The sequence below is a fragment of the Lolium perenne genome, chromosome 5 (genome assembly GCF_019359855.2).
Source record: "Lolium perenne isolate Kyuss_39 chromosome 5, Kyuss_2.0, whole genome shotgun sequence".
NCBI lineage: Eukaryota > Viridiplantae > Streptophyta > Magnoliopsida > Poales > Poaceae > Lolium > Lolium perenne.
Genome location: NC_067248.2, coordinates 264,911,433 through 264,928,943, shown reverse-complemented (window position 1 = coordinate 264,928,943; position 17,511 = coordinate 264,911,433).

Genomic DNA, 17,511 nt, shown 5'->3' with positions numbered 1-17,511 from the left:
TTTCAATGCTTTCTAAACGGCCTCAATCGGAGCTTGTTCTTATTCATGTTGTTACTCTTAACTACTTCCCTCTTCTAGATGATGCCTACAATCAATTTCGTCACCGTATCTTCTCTAATGTGACACCAACACCCTATCGTAGACATCCGTATCAGGGGCATCTAGGACCTGGATAGCATCGGGATGAAATAGCCCATGCAAAACCGAACAGTAAAAACAAAAAAAACTTGTTTTTTTTTGCATACTTGTTTGTTACTTTGGGTTAGTCATTTTTGGGGTCGAGAGTTTCAACACGTGTGAGGGGATGTGTGCGTACACTAAAATTTATATAGATCGTGAGAAAGTGAAGTAATTTCATCTTAGATCCCAAAGAGATTTTCAATGCTTTCTAAACGGCCTCAATCGGAGCTTGTTCTTATTCATGTTGTTACTCTTAACTACTTCCCTCTTCTAGATGATGCCTATAATCAATTTTGTCACCGTATCTTCTCTAATGTGACACCAACACCCTATCGTAGACATCCGTATCTGGGGCGTCTAGGACCTGGATAGCATCGGGATGAAATAACCCATGCAAAACCGAACAGTAAAAACAAAAAAAAACTTGTGTTTTTTGCATACTTGTTTGTTACTTTGGGTTAGTCGTTTTGGGGGGTCGAGAGTTTCAACACGTGTGAGGGGATGTGTGCGTACATTAAAATTTATATAGATCGTGAGAAAGTGAAGTAATTTCATCTTAGATCCCAAAGAGATTTTCAATGCTTTCCAAACGGCCTCAATTGGAGCTTGTTCTTATTCATGTTGTTACTCTTAACTACTTCCCTCTTCTAGATGATGCCTATAATCAATTTCGTCACCGTATCTTCTCTAATGTGACACCAACACCCTATCGTAGACATCCGTATCAGGGACGTCTAGGACCTGGATAGCATCGGGATGAAATAACCCATGCAAAACCGAACAGTAAAAACAAAAAAAAAACTTGTGTTTTTTGCATACTTGTTTGTTACTTTGGGTTAGTCGTTTTGGGTTCGAGAGTTTCAACACGTGTGAGGGGATGTGTGCGTACATTAAAATTTATATAGATCGTGAGAAAGTGAAGTAATTTCATCTTAGATCCCAAAGAGATTTTCAATGCTTTCTAAACGGCCTCAATCGGAGCTTGTTCTTATTCATGTTGTTACTCTTAACTACTTCCCTCTTCTAGATGATGCCTATAATCAATTTTGTCACCGTATCTTCTCTAATGTGACACCAACACCCTATCGTAGACATCCGTATCAGGGGCGTCTAGGACCTGGATAGCATCGGGATGAAATAGCCCATGCAAAACCGAACAGTAAAAACAAAAAAAACTTGTTTTTTTTTGCATATTTGTTTGTTACTTTGGGTTAGTCATTTTGGGGGTCGAGAGTTTCAACACGTGTGAGGGGATGTGTGCGTACACTAAAATTTATATAGATCGTGAGAAAGTGAAGTAATTTCATCTTAGATCCCAAAGAGATTTTCAATGCTTTCTAAACGGCCTCAATCCGAGCTTGTTCTTATTCATGTTGTTACTCTTAACTACTTCCCTCTTCTAGATGATGCCTATAATCAATTTCGTCACCGTATCTTCTCTAATGTGACACCAACACCCTATCGTAGACATCCGTATCTGGGGCGTCTAGGACCTGGATAGCATCGGGATGAAATAACCCATGCAAAACCGAACAGTAAAAACAAAAAAAAACTTGTGTTTTTTGCATACTTGTTTGTTACTTTGGGTTAGTCGTTTCGGGGGTCGAGAGTTTCAACACATGTGAGGGGATGTGTGCGTACATTAAAATTTATATAGATCGTGAGAAAGTGAAGTAATTTCATCTTAGATCCCAAAGAGATTTTCAATGCTTTCTAAACGGCCTCAATCGGAGCTTGTTCTTATTCATGTTGTTACTCTTAACTACTTCCCTCTTCTAGATGATGCCTATAATCAATTTCGTCACCGTATCTTCTCTAATGTGACACCAACACCCTATCGTAGACATCCGTATCAGGGGCGTCTAGGACCTGGATAGCATCGGGATGAAATAGCCCATGCAAAACCGAACAGTAAAAACAAAAAAACTTGTGTTTTTTGCATACTTGTTTGTTACTTTGGGTTAGTCGTTTTGGGGTCGAGAGTTTCAACACGTGTGAGGGGATGTGTGCGTACACTAAAATTTATATAGATCGTGAGAAAGTGAAGTAATTTCATCTTAGATCCCAAAGAGATTTTCAATGCTTTCTAAACGGCCTCAATCGGAGCTTGTTCTTATTCATGTTGTTACTCTTAACTACTTCCCTCTTCTAGATGATGCCTATAATCAATTTCGTCACCGTATCTTCTCTAATCTGACACCAACACCCTATCGTAGACATCCGTATCTGGGGCGTCTAGGACCTGTATAGCATCGGGATGAAATAGCCCATGCAAAACCGAACAGTAAAAACAAAAAAAACTTGTTTTTTTGCATACTTGTTTGTTACTTTGGGTTAGTCATTTTGGGGGTCGAGAGTTTCAACACGTGTGAGGGGATGTGTGCATACACTAAAATTTATATAGATCGTGAGAAAGTGAAGTAATTTCATCTTAGATCCCAAAGAGATTTTCAGTGCTTTCTAAACGGCCTCAATCGGAGCTTGTTCTTATTCATGTTGTTACTCTTAACTACTTCCCTCTTCTAGATGATGCCTATAATCAATTTCGTCACCGTATCTTCTCTAATGTGACACCAAGACCCTATCATAGACATCCGTATCTGGGGCGTCTAGGACCTGGATAGCATCGGGATGAAATAGCCCATGCAAAACCGAACAGTAAAAACAAAAAAAAAACTTGTGTTTTTTGCATACTTGTTTGTTACTTTGGGTTAGTCGTTTTGGGGGTCGAGAGTTTCAACACGTGAGAGGGGATGTGTGCGTACATTAAAATTTATATAGATCGTGAGAAAGTGAAGTAATTTCATCTTAGATCCCAAAGAGATTTTCAATGCTTTCTAAACGGCCTCAATCGGAGCTTGTTCTTATTCATGTTGTTACTCTTAACTACTTCCCTCTTCTAGATGATGCCTATAATCAATTTCGTCACCGTATCTTCTCTAATGTGACACCAACACCCTATCGTAGGCATCCGTATCAGGGGCGTCTAGGACCTGGATAGCATCGGGATGAAATAGCCCATGCAAAACCGAACAGTAAAAACAAAAAAAACTTGTGTTTTTTGCATACTTGTTTGTTACTTTGGGTTAGTCGTTTTGGGGGTCGAGAGTTTCAACACGTGTGAGGGGATGTGTGCGTACACTGAAATTTATATAGATCGTGAGAAAGTGAAGTAATTTCATCTTAGATCCCAAAGAGATTTTCAATGCTTTCTAAACGGCCTCAATCGGAGCTTGTTCTTATTCATGTTGTTACTCTTAACTACTTCCCTCTTCTAGATGATGCCTATAATCAATTTCGTCACCGTATCTTCTATAATGTGACACCAACACCCTATCGTAGACATCCGTATCTGGGGCGTCTAGGACCTGGATAGCATCGGGATGAAATAGCCCATGCAAAACCGAACAGTAAAAACAAAAAAAACTTGTTTTTTTGCATACTTGTTTGTTACTTTGGGTTAGTCATTTTGGGGGTCGAGAGTTTCAACACGTGTGAGGGGATGTGTGCGTACATTAAAATTTATATAGATCGTGAGAAAGTGAAGTAATTTCATCTTAGATCCCAAAGAGATTTTCAATGCTTTCTAAACGGCCTCAATCGGAGCTTGTTCTTATTCATGTTGTTACTCTTAACTACTTCCCTCTTCTAGATGATGCCTATAATAAATTTCGTCACCGTATCTTCTCTAATGTGACACCAACACCCTATCGTAGACATCCATATCAGGGGCGTCTAGGACCTGGATAGCATCGGGATGAAATAACCCATGCAAATCCGAACAGTAAAAACAAAAAAAAACTTGTGTTTTTTGCATACTTGTTTGTTACTTTGGGTTAGTCATTTTGGGGGTCGAGAGTTTCAACACGTGTGAGGGGATGTGTGTGTACATTAAAATTTATATAGATCGTGAGAAAGTGAAGTAATTTCATCTTAGATCCCAAAGAGATTTTCAATGCTTTCTAAACGGCCTCAATCGGAGCTTGTTCTTATTCATGTTGTTACTCTTAACTACTTCCCTCTTCTAGATGATGCCTATAATCAATTTCGTCACCGTATCTTCTCTAATGTGACACCAACACCCTATCGTAGACATTCGTATCTGGGGCGTCTAGGACCTGGATAGCATCGGGATGAAATAGCCCATGCAAAACCGAACAGTAAAAACAAAAAAAACTTGTGTTTTTTGCATACTTGTTTGTTACTTTGGGTTAGTCATTTTGGGGGTCGAGAGTTTCAACACGTGTGAGGGGATGTGTGCGTACACTAAAATTTATATAGATCGTGAGAAAGTGAAGTAATTTCATCTTAGATCCCAAAGAGATTTTCAATGCTTTCTAAACGGCCTCAATCGGAGCTTGTTCTTATTCATGTTGTTACTCTTAACTACTTCCCTCTTCTAGATGATGCCTATAATCAATTTCGTCACCGTATCTTCTCTAATGTGACACCAACACCCTATCGTAGACATCCGTATTAGGGGCATCTAGGACCTGGATAGCATCGGGATGAAATAGCCCATGCAAAACCGAACAGTAAAAACAAAAAAAAAACTTGTGTTTTTTGCATACTTGTTTGTTACTTTGGGTTAGTCGTTTTGGGGGTCGAGAGTTTCAACACGTGTGAGGGGATGTGTGCGTACATTAAAATTTATATAGATCGTGAGAAAGTGAAGTAATTTCATCTTAGATCCCAAAGAGATTTTCAATGCTTTCTAAACGGCCTCAATCGGAGCTTGTTCTTATTCATGTTGTTACTCTTAACTACTTCCCTCTTCTAGATGATGCCTATAATCAATTTCGTCACCGTATCTTCTCTAATGTGACACCAACACCCTATCGTAGGCATCCGTATCAGGGGCGTCTAGGACCTGGATAGCATCGGGATGAAATAGCCCATGCAAAACCGAACAGTAAAAACAAAAAAAAACTTGTGTTTTTTGCATACTTGTTTGTTACTTTGGGTTAGTCGTTTTGGGGGTCGAGAGTTTCAACACGTGTGAGGGGATGTGTGCGTACAGTGAAATTTATATAGATCGTGAGAAAGTGAAGTAATTTCATCTTAGATCCCAAAGAGATTTTCAGTGCTTTCTAAACGGCCTCAATCGGAGCTTGTTCTTATTCATGTTGTTACTCTTAACTACTTCCCTCTTCTAGATGATGCCTATAATCAATTTCGTCACCGTATCTTCTATAATGTGACACCAACACCCTATCGTAGACATCCGTATCTGGGGCGTCTAGGACCTGGATAGCATCGGGATGAAATAGCCCATGCAAAACCGAACAGTAAAAACAAAAAAACTTGTGTTTTTTGCATACTTGTTTGTTACTTTGGGTTAGTCATTTTGGGGGTCGAGAGTTTCAACACGTGTGAGGGGATGTGTGCGTACATTAAAATTTATATAGATCGTGAGAAAGTGAAGTAATTTCATCTTAGATCCCAAAGAGATTTTCAATGCTTTCTAAACGGCCTCAATCGGAGCTTGTTCTTATTCATGTTGTTACTCTTAACTACTTCCCTCTTCTAGATGATGCCTATAATAAATTTCGTCACCGTATCTTCTCTAATGTGACACCAACACCCTATCGTAGACATCCATATCAGGGGCGTCTAGGACCTGGATAGCATCGGGATGAAATAACCCATGCAAATCCGAACAGTAAAAACAAAAAAAAACTTGTGTTTTTTGCATACTTGTTTGTTACTTTGGGTTAGTCATTTTGGGGGTCGAGAGTTTCAACACGTGTGAGGGGATGTGTGTGTACATTAAAATTTATATAGATCGTGAGAAAGTGAAGTAATTTCATCTTAGATCCCAAAGAGATTTTCAATGCTTTCTAAACGGCCTCAATCGGAGCTTGTTCTTATTCATGTTGTTACTCTTAACTACTTCCCTCTTCTAGATGATGCCTATAATCAATTTCGTCACCGTATCTTCTCTAATGTGACACCAACACCCTATCGTAGACATCCGTATCAGGGGCGTCTAGGACCTGGATAGCATCAGGATGAAATAGCCCATGCAAAAACCGAACAAGAAAAACAAAAAACTTGTGTTTTTTGCATACTTGTTTGTTACTTTGGGTTAGTCATTTTGGGGGTCGAGAGTTTCAACACGTGTGAGGGGATGTGTGCGTACACTAAAATTTATATAGATCGTGAGAAAGTGAAGTAATTTCATCTTAGATCCCAAAGAGATTTTCAATGCTTTCTAAACGGCCTCAATCGGAGCTTGTTCTTATTCATGTTGTTACTCTTAACTACTTCCCTCTTCTAGATGATGCCTATAATCAATTTCGTCACCGTATCTTCTCTAATGTGACACCAACACCCTATCGTAGACATCCGTATCAGGGGCATCTAGGACCTGGATAGCATCGGGATGAAATAGCCCATGCAAAACCGAACAAGAAAAACAAAAAAATCTTGTGTTTTTTGCATACTTTTTTGTTAGTTTGGGTTTTTCTTTTTGGGGTCGAGAGTTTCAACACGTGTGAGGGGATGTGTGCGTACATTAAAATTTATATAGATCGTGAGAAAGTGAAGTAATTTCATCTTAGATCCCAAAGAGATTTTCAATGCTTTCTAAACGGCCTCAATCGGAGCTTGTTCTTATTCATGTTGTTACTCTTAACTACTTCCCTCTTCTAGATGATGCCTATAATCAATTTCGTCACCGTATCTTCTCTAATGTGACACCAACACCCTATCGTAGACATCCGTATCGTGGCGTCTAGGACCTGGATAGCATCGGGATGAAATAGCCCATGCAAAACCGAACAAGAAAAACAAAAAAAACTTGTGTTTTTTGCATACTTGTTTGTTACTTTGGGTTAGTCGTTTTGGGGGTCGAGAGTTTCAACACGTGTGAGGGGATGTGTGCGTACATTGAAATTTATATAGATCGTGAGAAAGTGAAGTAATTTCATCTTAGATCCCAAAGAGATTTTCAGTGCTTTCTAAACGGCCTCAATCGGAGCTTGTTCTTATTCATGTTGTTACTCTTAACTACTTCCCTCTTCTAGATGATGCCTATAATCAATTTCGTCACCGTATCTTCTATAATGTGACACCAACACCCTATCGTAGACATCCATATCTGGGGCGTCTAGGACCTGGATAGCATCGGGATGAAATAGCCCATGCAAACCCCCCCAGTAAAAACAAAAAAAACTTGTGTTTTTTGCATACTTGTTTGTTACTTTGGGTTAGTCATTTTGGGGGTCGAGAGTTTCAACACGTGTGAGGGGATGTGTGCGTACATTAAAATTTATATAGATCGTGAGAAAGTGAAGTAATTTCATCTTAGATCCCAAAGAGATTTTCAATGCTTTCTAAACGGCCTCAATCGGAGCTTGTTCTTATTCATGTTGTTACTCTTAACTACTTCCCTCTTCTAGATGATGCCTATAATAAATTTCGTCACCGTATCTTCTCTAATGTGACACCAACACCCTATCGTAGACATCCATATCAGGGGCGTCTAGGACCTGGATAGCATCGGGATGAAATAACCCATGCAAATCCGAACAGTAAAAACAAAAAAAACTTGTGTTTTTTGCATACTTGTTTGTTACTTTGGGTTAGTCATTTTGGGGGTCGAGAGTTTCAACACGTGTGAGGGGATGTGTGCGTACATTAAAATTTATATAGATCGTGAGAAAGTGAAGTAATTTCATCTTAGATCCCAAAGAGATTTTCAATGCTTTCTAAACGGCCTCAATCGGAGCTTGTTCTTATTCATGTTGTTACTCTTAACTACTTCCCTCTTCTAGATGATGCCTATAATCAATTTCGTCACCGTATCTTCTCTAATGTGACACCAACACCCTATCGTAGACATCCGTATCTCGGGGCGTCTACGACCTGGATAGCATCTGGTTGAAATAGCCCAAGCAAAACCGACCACGCCACAGAAACAAGACTTGTGTTTTTTGCATACTTGTTTGTTACTTTGGGTTAGTCATTTTGGGGGTCGAGAGTTTCAACACGTGTGAGGGGATGTGTGCGTACACTAAAATTTATATAGATCGTGAGAAAGTGAAGTAATTTCATCTTAGATCCCAAAGAGATTTTCAATGCTTTCTAAACGGCCTCAATCGGAGCTTGTTCTTATTCATGTTGTTACTCTTAACTACTTCCCTCTTCTAGATGATGCCTATAATCAATTTCGTCACCGTATCTTCTCTAATGTGACACCAACACCCTATCGTAGACATCCGTATCAGGGGCATCTAGGACCTGGATAGCATCGGGATGAAATAGCCCATGCAAAACCGAACAAGAAAAACAAAAAAAAACTTGTGTTTTTTGCATACTTGTTTGTTACTTTGGGTTAGTCGTTTTGGGGGTCGAGAGTTTCAACACGTGTGAGGGGATGTGTGCGTACATTAAAATTTATATAGATCGTGAGAAAGTGAAGTAATTTCATCTTAGATCCCAAAGAGATTTTCAATGCTTTCTAAACGGCCTCAATCGGAGCTTGTTCTTATTCATGTTGTTACTCTTAACTACTTCCCTCTTCTAGATGATGCCTATAATCAATTTCGTCACCGTATCTTCTCTAATGTGACACCAACACCCTATCGTAGACATCCGTATCTGGGGCGTCTAGGACCTGGATAGCATCGGGATGAAATAACCCATGCAAAACCGAACAGTAAAAACAAAAAAAAAACTTGTGTTTTTTGCATACTTGTTTGTTACTTTGGGTTAGTCGTTTTGGGGGTCGAGAGTTTCAACACGTGTGAGGGGATGTGTGCGTACACTAAAATTTATATAGATCGTGAGAAAGTGAAGTAATTTCATCTTAGATCCCAAAGAGATTTTCAATGCTTTCTAAACGGCCTCAATCGGAGCTTGTTCTTATTCATGTTGTTACTCTTAACTACTTCCCTCTTCTAGATGATGCCTATAATCAATTTAGTCACCGTATCTTCTCTAATGTGACACCAACACCCTATCGTAGACATCCGTAAAATGGGGCGTCTAGGACCTGGATTGCATCGGTATTAAATAGCCCATGCAAAACCGAACAGAAAAAACAAAAAAAAACTTGTGTTTTTTGCATACTTGTTTGTTACTTTGGGTTAGTCGTTTTGGGGGTCGAGAGTTTCAACACGTGTGAGGGGATGTGTGCGTACATTAAAATTTATATAGATCGTGAGAAAGTGAAGTAATTTCATCTTAGATCCCAAAGAGATTTTCAATGCTTTCTAAACGGCCTCAATCGGAGCTTGTTCTTATTCATGTTGTTACTCTTAACTACTTCCCTCTTCTAGATGATGCCTATAATCAATTTTGTCACCGTATCTTCTCTAATGTGACACCAACACCCTATCGTAGACATCCGTATCTGGGGCGTCTAGGACCTGGATAGCATCGGGATGAAATAACCCATGCAAAACCGAACAGTAAAAACAAAAAAAAACTTGTGTTTTTTGCATACTTGTTTGTTACTTTGGGTTAGTGAAAGTCGTTTTGAAGTCGTAGAGTTTCAACACGTGTGAGGGGATGTGTGCGTACACTAAAATTTATATAGATCGTGAGAAAGTGAAGTAATTTCATCTTAGATCCAAAGAGATTTTCAATGCTTTCTAAACGGCCTCAATCGGAGCTTGTTCTTATTCATGTTGTTACTCTTAACTACTTCCCTCTTCTAGATGATGCCTATAATCAATTTCGTCACCGTATCTTCTCTAATGTGACACCAACACCCTATCGTAGACATCCATATCAGGGGCGTCTAGGACCTGGATAGCATCGGGATGAAATAACCCATGCAAATCCGAACAGTAAAAACAAAAAAAAACTTGTGTTTTTTGCATACTTGTTTGTTACTTTGGGTTAGTCATTTTGGGGGTCGAGAGTTTCAACACGTGAGAGGACCTGAGCGCGTACATTAAAATTTATATAGATCGTGAGAAAGTGAAGTAATTTCATCTTAGATCCCAAAGAGATTTTCAATGCTTTCTAAACGGCCTCAATCGGAGCTTGTTCTTATTCATGTTGTTACTCTTAACTACTTCCCTCTTCTAGATGATGCCTATAATCAATTTCGTCACCATATCTTCTCTAATGTGACACCAACACCCTATCGTAGACATCCGTATCTGGGGCGTCTAGGACCTGGATAGCATCGGGATGAAATAGCCCATGCAAAACCGAACAAGAAAAAACAAAAAATAATCTTGTGTTTTTTGCATACTTGTTTGTTACTTTGGGTTAGTCATTTTGGGGGTCGAGAGTTTCAACACGTGTGAGGGGATGTGTGCGTACACTAAAATTTATATAGATCGTGAGAAAGTGAAGTAATTTCATCTTAGATCCCAAAGAGATTTTCAATGCTTTCTAAACGGCCTCAATCAGGAGCTTGTTCTTATTCATGTTGTTACTCTTAACTACTTCCCTCTTCTAGATGATGCCTATAATCAATTTCGTCACCGTATCTTCTCTAATGTGACACCAACACCCTATCGTAGACATCCGTATCTGGGTCGTCTAGGACCTGGATAGCATCGGGATGAAATAACCCATGCAAAACCGAACAGTAAAAACAAAAAAAAAACTTGTGTTTTTTGCATACTTGTTTGTTACTTTGGGTTAGTCGTTTTGGGGGTCGAGAGTTTCAACACGTGTGAGGGGATGTGTGCGTACACCAAAATTTATATAGATCGTGAGAAAGTGAAGTAATTTCATCTTAGATCCCAAAGATATTTTCAATGCTTTCTAAACGGCCTCAATCGGAGCTTGTTCTTATTCATGTTGTTACTCTTAACTACTTCCCTCTTCTAGATGATGCCTATAATCAATTTAGTCACCGTATCTTCTCTAATGTGACACCAACACCCTATCGTAGACATCCGTATCAGGGGCATCTAGGACCTGGATAGCATCGGGATGAAATAGCCCATGCAAAACCGAACAGTAAAAACAAAAAAAAACTTGTGTTTTTTGCATACTTGTTTGTTACTTTGGGTTAGTCGTTTTGGGGGTCGAGAGTTTCAACACGTGTGAGGGGATGTGTGCGTACATTAAAATTTATATAGATCGTGAGAAAGTGAAGTAATTTCATCTTAGATCCCAAAGAGATTTTCAATGCTTTCTAAACGGCCTCAATCGGAGCTTGTTCTTATTCATGTTGTTACTCTTAACTACTTCCCTCTTCTAGATGATGCCTATAATCAATTTCGTCACCGTATCTTCTCTAATGTGACACCAACACCCTATCTTAGACATCCGTATCAGGGGCGTCTAGGACCTGGATAGCATCGGGATGAAATAACCCATGCAAAACCGAACAGTAAAAACAAAAAAAACTTGTGTTTTTTGCATACTTGTTTGTTACTTTGGGTTAGTCGTTTTGGGGGTCGAGAGTTTCAACACGTGTGAGGGGATGTGTGCGTACACTAAAATTTATATAGATCGTGAGAAAGTGAAGTAATTTCATCTTAGATCCAAAGAGATTTTCAATGCTTTCTAAACGGCCTCAATCGGAGCTTGTTCTTATTCATGTTGTTACTCTTAACTACTTCCCTCTTCTAGATGATGCCTATAATCAATTTCGTCACCGTATCTTCTCTAATGTGACACCAACACCCTATCGTAGACATCCGTATCTCTGGGGCGTCTAGGACCTGGATAGCATCGGGATGAAATAACCCATGAAAAACCGAACAGTAAAAACAAAAAAAAACTTGTGTTTTTTGCATACTTGTTTGTTACATTGGGTTAGTCGTTTTGGGGGTCGAGAGTTTCAACACGTGTGAGGGGATGTGTGCGTACACTAAAATTTATATAGATCGTGAGAAAGTGAAGTAATTTCATCTTAGATCCCAAAGAGATTTTCAATGCTTTCTAAACGGCCTCAATCGGAGCTTGTTCTTATTCATGTTGTTACTCTTAACTACTTCCCTCTTCTAGATGATGCCTATAATCAATTTAGTCACCGTATCTTCTCTAATGTGACACCAACACCCTATCGTAGACATCCGTATCTGGGGCGTCTAGGACCTGGATAGCATCGGGATGAAATAGCCCATGCAAAACCGAACAGTAAAAACAAAAAAAACTTGTGTTTTTTGCATACTTGTTTGTTACTTTGGGTTAGTCGTTTTGGGGGTCGAGAGTTTCAACACGTGTGAGGGGATGTGTGCGTACATTAAAATTTATATAGATCGTGAGAAAGTGAAGTAATTTCATCTTAGATCCCAAAGAGATTTTCAATGCTTTCTAAACGGCCTCAATCGGAGCTTGTTCTTATTCATGTTGTTACTCTTAACTACTTCCCTCTTCTAGATGATGCCTATAATCAATTTCGTCACCGTATCTTCTCTAATGTGACACCGACACCCTATCGTAGACATCCGTATCTGGGGCGTCTAGGACCTGGATAGCATCGGGATGAAATAACCCATGCAAAACCGAACAGTAAAAAAAAAAAAAAACTTGTGTTTTTTGCATACTTGTTTGTTACTTTGGGTTAGTCGTTTTGGGGGTCGAGAGTTTCAACACGTGTGAGGGGATGTGTGCGTACACTAAAATTTATATAGATCGTGAGAAAGTGAAGTAATTTCATCTTAGATCCCAAAGAGATTTTCAATGCTTTCTAAACGGCCTCAATCGGAGCTTGTTCTTATTCATGTTGTTACTCTTAACTACTTCCCTCTTCTAGATGATGCCTATAATCAATTTCGTCACCGTATCTTCTCTAATGTGACACCAACACCCTATCGTAGACATCCGTATCAGGGGCATCTAGGACCTGGATAGCATCGGGATGAAATAGCCCATGCAAAACCGAAAAGAACAAACAAACGAAACTTGTGTTTTTTGCATACTTGTTTGTTACTTTGGGTTAGTCGTTTTGGGGGTCGAGAGTTTCAACACGTGTGAGGGGATGTGTGCGTACACTGAAATTTATATAGATCGTGAGAAAGTGAAGTAATTTCATCTTAGATCCCAAAGAGATTTTCAATGCTTTCTAAACGGCCTCAATCGGAGCTTGTTCTTATTCATGTTGTTACTCTTAACTACTTCCCTCTTCTAGATGATGCCTATAATCAATTTCGTCACCGTATCTTCTCTAATGTGACACCAACACCCTATTGTAGACATCCGTATCTGGGGCGTCTAGGACCTGGATAGCATCGGGATGAAATAGCCCATGCAAAACCGAACAAGAAAAACAAAAAACTTGTTTTTTGCATACTTGTTTGTTACTTTGGGTTAGTCATTTTGGGGGTCGAGAGTTTCAACACGTGTGAGGGGATGTGTGCGTACATTAAAATTTATATAGATCGTGAGAAAGTGAAGTAATTTCATCTTAGATCCCAAAGAGATTTTCAATGCTTTCTAAACGGCCTCAATCGGAGCTTGTTCTTATTCATGTTGTTACTCTTAACTACTTCCCTCTTCTAGATGATGCCTATAATCAATTTCGTCACCGTATCTTCTCTAATGTGACACCAACACCCTATCGTAGACATCCGTATCTGGGGCGGCTAGGACCTGGATAGCATCGGGATGAAATAGCCCATGCAAAACCGAACAGTAAAAACAAAAAAACTTGTGTTTTTTGCATACTTGTTTGTTACTTTGGGTTAGTCGTTTTGGGGGTCGAGAGTTTCAACACGTGTGAGGGGATGTGTGCGTACACTGAAATTTATATAGATCGTGAGAAAGTGAAGTAATTTCATCTTAGATCCCAAAGATATTTTCAATGCTTTCTAAACGGCCTCAATCGGAGCTTGTTCTTATTCATGTTGTTACTCTTAACAACTTCCCTCTTCTAGATGATGCCTATAATCAATTTCGTCACCGTATCTTCTCGAATGTGACACCAACACCCTATCGTAGACATCCGTATCTGGGGCGTCTAGGACCTGGATAGCATCGGGATGAAATAGCCCATGCAAAACCGAACAAGAAAAACAAAAAAACTTGTTTTTTTGCATACTTGTTTGTTACTTTGGGTTAGTCATTTTGGGGGTCGAGAGTTTCAACACGTGTGAGGGGATGTGTGCGTACACTAAAATTTATATAGATCGTGAGAAAGTGAAGTAATTTCATCTTAGATCCCAAAGAGATTTTCAATGCTTTCTAAACGGCCTCAATCGGAGCTTGTTCTTATTCATGTTGTTACTCTTAACTACTTCCCTCTTCTATATGATGCCTATAATCAATTTCGTCACCGTATCTTCTCTAATGTGACACCAACACCCTATCGTAGACATCCGTATCAGGGGCGTCTAGGACCTGGATAGCATCGGGATGAAATAGCCCATGCAAACCGAACAGTAAAAACAAAAAAAAAACTTGTGTTTTTTGCATACTTGTTTGTTACTTTGGGTTAGTCGTTTTGGGGGTCGAGAGTTTCAACACGTGTGAGGGGATGTGTGCGTACATTAAAATTTATATAGATCGTGAGAAAGTGAAGTAATTTCATCTTAGATCCCAAAGAGATTTTCAATGCTTTCTAAACGGCCTCAATCGGAGCTTGTTCTTATTCATGTTGTTACTCTTAACTACTTCCCTCTTCTAGATGATGCCTATAATCAATTTCGTCACCGTATCTTCTCTAATGTGACACCAACACCCTATCGTAGACATCCGTATCAGGGGCGTCTAGGACCTGGATAGCATCGGGATGAAATAACCCATGCAAAACCGAACAGTAAAAACAAAAAAAAAACTTGTGTTTTTTGCATACTTGTTTGTTACTTTGGGTTAGTCGTTTTGGGGGTCGAGAGTTTCAACACGTGTGAGGGGATGTGTGCGTACATTAAAATTTATATAGATCGTGAGAAAGTGAAGTAATTTCATCTTAGATCCCAAAGAGATTTTCAATGCTTTCTAAACGGCCTCAATCGGAGCCTGTTCTTATTCATGTTGTTACTCTTAACTACTTCCTCTTCTAGATGATGCCTATAATCAATTTCGTCACCGTATCTTCTCTAATGTGACACCAACACCCTATCGTAGACATCCGTATCTGGGGCGTCTAGGACCTGGATAGCATCGGGATGAAATAACCCATGCAAAACCGAACAGTAAAAACAAAACAAAAAACTTGTGTTTTTTGCATACTTGTTTGTTACTTTGGGTTAGTCGTTTTGGGGGTCGAGAGTTTCAACACGTGTGAGGAGATGTGTGCGTACACTAAAATTTATATAGATCGTGAGAAAGTGAAGTAATTTCATCTTAGATCCCAAAGAGATTTTCAATGCTTTCTAAACGGCCTCAATCGGAGCTTGTTCTTATTCATGTTGTTACTCTTAACTACTTCCCTCTTCTAGATGATGCCTATAATCAATTTTGTCACCGTATCTTCTCTAATGTGACACCAACACCCTATCGTAGACATCCGTATCAGGGGCGTCTAGGACCTGGATAGCATCGGGATGAAATAGCCCATGCAAAACCGAACAGTAAAAACAAAAAAAAACTTGTGTTTTTTGCATACTTGTTTGTTACTTTGGGTTAGTCGTTTTGGGGGTCGAGAGTTTCAACACGTGTGAGGGGATGTGTGCGTACATTAAAATTTATATAGATAGTGAGAAAGTGAAGTAATTTCATCTTAGATCCCAAAGAGATTTTCAATGCTTTCTAAACGGCCTCAATCGGAGCTTGTTCTTATTCATGTTGTTACTCTTAACTACTTCCCTCTTCTAGATGATGCCTATAATCAATTTCGTCACCGTATCTTCTCTAATGTGACACCAACACCCTATCGTAGACATCCGTATCTGGGGCGTCTAGGACCTGGATAGCATCGGGATGAAATAACCCATGCAAAACCGAACAGTAAAAACAAAAAAAAACTTGTGTTTTTTGCATACTTGTTTGTTACTTTGGGTTAGTCATTTTGGGGGTCGAGAGTTTCAACACGTGTGAAGGGATGTGTGCGTACACTAAAATTTATATAGATCGTGAGAAAGTGAAGTAATTTCATCTTAGATCCCAAAGAGATTTTCAATGCTTTCTAAACGGCCTCAATCGGAGCTTGTTCTTATTCATGTTGTTACTCTTAACTACTTCCCTCTTCTAGATGATGCCTATAATCAATTTCGTCACCGTATCTTCTCTAATGTGACACCAACACCCTATCGTAGACATCCGTATCAGGGGCGTCTAGGACCTGGATAGCATCGGGATGAAATAGCCCAAGCAAAACCGAACAGAAAAAACAAAAAAAACTTGTGTTTTTTGCATACTTGTTTGTTACTTTGGGTTAGTCGTTTTGGGGGTCGAGAGTTTCAACACGTGTGAGGGGATGTGTGCGTACATTAAAATTTATATAGATCGTGAGAAAGTGAAGTAATTTCATCTTAGATCCCAAAGAGATTTTCAATGCTTTCTAAACGGCCTCAATCGGAGCCTGTTCTTATTCATGTTGTTACTCTTAACTACTTCCCTCTTCTAGATGATGCCTATAATCAATTTCGTCACCGTATCTTCTCTAATGTGACACCAACACCCTATCGTAGACATCCGTATCTGGGGCATCTAGGACCTGGATAGCATCGGGATGAAATAACCCATGCAAAACCGAACACGAAAAACAAAAAAAAAACTTGTGTTTTTTGCATACTTGTTTGTTACTTTGGGTTAGTCTTTTTGGGGTTCGAGAGTTTCAACACGTGTGAAGGGATGTGTGCGTACACTAAAATTTATATAGATCGTGAGAAAGTGAAGTAATTTCATCTTAGATCCCAAAGAGATTTTCAATGCTTTCTAAACGGCCTCAATCGGAGCTTGTTCTTATTCATGTTGTTACTCTTAACTACTTCCCTCTTCTAGATGATGCCTATAATCAATTTCGTCACCGTATCTTCTCTAATGTGACACCAACACCCTATCGTAGACATCCGTATCGGGGCGTCTAGGACCAGGATAGCACCGGGATGAACAAGCCCATGCAACACCGAACAAGGTAAAAACAAAAAAAAACTTGTGTTTTTTGCATACTTGTTTGTTACTTTGGGTTAGTCGTTTTGGGGGTCGAGAGTTTCAACACGTGTGAGGGGATGTGTGCGTACACTGAAATTTATATAGATCGTGAGAAAGTGAAGTAATTTCATCTTAGATCCCAAAGAGATTTTCAATGCTTTCTAAACGGCCTCAATCGGAGCTTGTTCTTATTCATGTTGTTACTCTTAACTACTTCCCTCTTCTAGATGATGCCTATAATCAATTTCGTCACCGTATCTTCTCTAATGTGACACCAACACCCTATCGTAGAAATCCGTATCTGGGGCGTCTAGGACCTGGATAGCATCGGGATGAAATAACCCATGCAAAACCGAACAGTAAAAACAAAAAAAAACT